The sequence below is a fragment of the Haematobia irritans genome, unplaced genomic scaffold (assembly GCF_050003625.1).
Source record: "Haematobia irritans isolate KBUSLIRL unplaced genomic scaffold, ASM5000362v1 scaffold_160, whole genome shotgun sequence".
NCBI lineage: Eukaryota > Metazoa > Arthropoda > Insecta > Diptera > Muscidae > Haematobia > Haematobia irritans.
The window spans coordinates 98,488-102,370 of NW_027445754.1; positions in this window are offsets into that span (position 1 = coordinate 98,488).

Genomic DNA, 3,883 nt, shown 5'->3' on the forward strand with positions numbered 1-3,883 from the left:
GGTTTCTCTCTGACTGACTTGTTGGTTGGTTGGTTAAATAAATGAGATGAATAAATTTAGATGGCAAATACTAATACACTGAGACAAAATGTAATGCAACTACAAACATTTAACGTTCACTACTACTCCAAACAATTGGATATTTCTTCGTAATCATGACTGTTTAAGTTTTTCCAGAGATACTAGAATGGATTGTTCCACTTCTGGAAAAGTTCTTTAGAATTCGAGATTGCAATCAGAATCATAAAAGTAAGGAAATGCTAAACTCGAGCTGGTCGGCAATATTATAGCCGCACCACTTTACCTAGAATGTTAATTCTAATCCCTTTGTAAAACTTCACGTAAATTGGAGTAAAACTTGGGCTTCTATGGTCATATCAGTGTAAGTCGGGCAAAAGGTATATGCGAGCTATACACGCAGAGAAGAAACATGATTGTCACAATCCTATTCGAAGAGCAAAATAATATGATAGGAGCTATTTTTGCGGCGACCATGTAACATTTTCACCTGCAACCATGTTGGGTCAGTGAACATGGTTCTAAGAAAAATAAAATTGTCCTCATCTAAAATGTTATTATATTGATACAAATAATTTTGTTTCAATCAAAAGAAAATGGTCACGATCTAAAATGTTATGGTATTCGTCAAAAGTGGGTTTCTTCCAGTTAAATGAACATGGTCACAATTTAAAATATATTGATCTTTATGAAAAAAAACTTTTTTCGTCGTCGAAAAAAGGACGCCACTTGATAAAAGAAAACAGAAAATTAATTTTATTTATTGGTTTTTATTTATTTATAAATCAAATCATTGTTTATTTGTATTTATAATGTCGTGCAAGCAAACATCATATATTTTTACACACTCTATTTTGGTTCAATTTCAATAATAAGAAATCATTCAATATTTACTTGTGCCCATCAAATGTACCAACGCAGACATCATGTAACTACAAATAAAAATAAATTATACCATATATCAAAATGCAGAAAATAACAGGTACATTTTTATGCCATCCACCATAGGATGGGGGTATATTAACTTTGTCATTCCGTTCGCAACACATCGCAATATTGCTCTAAGACCATAAAGTATATATATTCTGGATCGTGGTGAAATTCTGAGTCGATCTAAGCATGCCCGTCCGTACGTCTGTTGAAATCACGCTAACTTCCGAACGAAACAAGCTATCGACTTGAAGTTGTTATTGCTGTAGGTCGGATGGTATTGCAAATGGGCCATAGCGGTCCACTTTTACGTATAGCCCCAATATAAACCGATACCCAGATTTGGCTTGCGGAGCCTCAAAGAGAAGCAAATTTCATTCGATCCTGCTGAAATTTGGTACATGGTTTTAGTATATGGTCTCTATTAACCATACAAAAATTGGTCCACATCGGTCCATAATTATATATAGCCCCCATATAAACCGATCCCTAGATTAGGCTTGCGAAGCCTCAAAGACAAGCAAATTTCATCCGATCCGACTGAACTTTGGTACATGGTTTTGGTATATGATCTCTACCAAACATGCAAAAATTCCACATCGGTCCACATCGGTCCACATCGGTCCATAATTATATATATCCACATCGGTCCATAATTATATATAGCTCCCATATAAACCGATCCCCAGATTTGGGTTGCGGAGCCTCTAAGAGAAGCAAAATTCATCCGATCCGGTTCAAACTTGGAACGTGGTGTTAGTATATGGCCGTTAACAACCATACCAAAATTGGTCCATATCGGTCTGTAGTTATATAGCCGATCCCCAATCACACAAAAATTGGTCCATATCGGTTCATAATCATGGTTGCCACTCGAGCCAAAAATAATCTACCAAAATTTTATTTCTATAGAAAATTCTGTCAACTTTTTTATACCCTTCACCACTACTGTGGTACAGGGTATAATAAGTTTGTGCATTTGTATGTAACGCCAACAAATAGTGGTCATAGACCCATCTTTTAGTATACCGATCGGCTTAGAATTAAATTCTGAGTCGATTTAGCGATGTCCGTCTGTCTGTCTGTCCGTCCGTCTGTCTGTATATGTAATTTTGTGCACAAAGTACAGCTCGCAATTTAAGTCCGATCGTCCTCAAATTTGGCATAGGGACGTTTCTTGGGACAGAGTAAGTCCACGTATGGACTTACTTACAATTTCGAAGACGGTGTTAGGAGGTTTTAAGATACCTTGCCATCGGCAAGCGTTACCGCAACTCAAGTAATTCGATTGTGAATGGCAGTGTTTAAAAGAAGTTTCCACTAGAGGTGTGCGCGTGACACGAAATTATCGTGACACACGTGATTCACGCGTGAATTACGTGAGTCGTGAAAAAATCTGAAGAAACCCTCGTGACTGTGCGTGAATGGGACAAAAACAAATATGTCGTGTGTGAGCGTGCGTGAGTAATAAAATCGGTTCGTAATGTGCGTGAATAAAATTTCTGCAAAATCAGGCTCTCGAAAAATTAAGATTTAATTATTACTCGTATGTCAACTGAAATTGATATAGCTGTTGAACTATATTTTATTTATGAATGTGAATGTTATCCTTGCTCATTCCCGATGGGAAAATGTCGTATGTCTCGTGAATTTGTCGTGAGTCACGTGAATTGTCGTGAATCGTGCGTCAGCGTGAGCTTGTAAAAGTACTTCGTGCGTGATTACTGCTTTTCATTTCGTGAATGTGCGTGACTGTGAGTGGCTACGACACTTATCGTGCGTGAATAAATATTTGACTTCGTGAAAGTGCGTGAGTGAAATTTCACTCACGCGCACACCATGGTGGAGGGTACATAAGCTTCGGCCTGGCCGAAATTACGGCCGTATATACTTGTTTCAATTACACTTTCCTTTTTTGTATTCACATAAAACCACGTGCCACTTCTGAATAAATAAATAAACACAAAACACAGTAATTAAGTATTCTCCGTCCATTCCAAGAAACAATCAATACACGACTGACGCGCAAAATGAAAATCGTGTGTACCTGCTCAATGTTTTTATAAAATTCTTTTCGATGCAAAAAATTAAATGGTCACGAAAACAATGTACATGTCTATACGTAACCTATAAAAATACTTTTTTCCCTGAAAGAAAGTAAAAAAATTTGAAATCGCGAAAATCATGTACCTGTATTTTCGCGACCATGTAACGGTCTCAAATGATATTATTTAAATAATAGAACATGTTTGCGGCATTTGAGAACCATATAAATGCTTATTGCCAACATATGTTTTTCACAGCTCGAAAACTATTTTTACAATGGCAAAATACATGATTTTCGCGACAATTACATACTCTAGATAAGCATTAAATGGATGCGGTAACCATGTCCAAACATGTTTTTTCTGTGCGTGTAAATATATCGAAGTTTAACATATTTTAACGATTTTACCTTCCATCAACAAGGGAAAATTGTTACTCCTACAAAAAAGGGGGACCTTCAATGAAATGTGATAGCCTCTGGCTGTAAAAAAATTACCTAACACACAATTAAGATTTTGAAAGATATTGACTTAATAGTTTAACATTTTATTTCTATGGAAAATTTTGTCTAATTTTATTTTTATGGAAAATTTAATTGAAATCAATTTTTATTTCTATAGAAGTCAGAATTCTCCTTCTATAGAAAATGTTGTCAAAATTCTATTTCCAAAAAAAAAAAAAAAATTGTCAAAATTTTATCACTAAACATTTTTTTCAAAGTTTGACATCTGCAGAATTTTTGTAATGTTTTTGCCAAAATTTTATTTGCGGAAAATTGTTGAAGTAAGTTTTAGTTGGAGAAGAATATTTTGAAAAATCTACCGAAACATAAATCATTGTACCAATCTATCAAACAGTACAAAAAAATACCATTTTTGGTACAATTCTG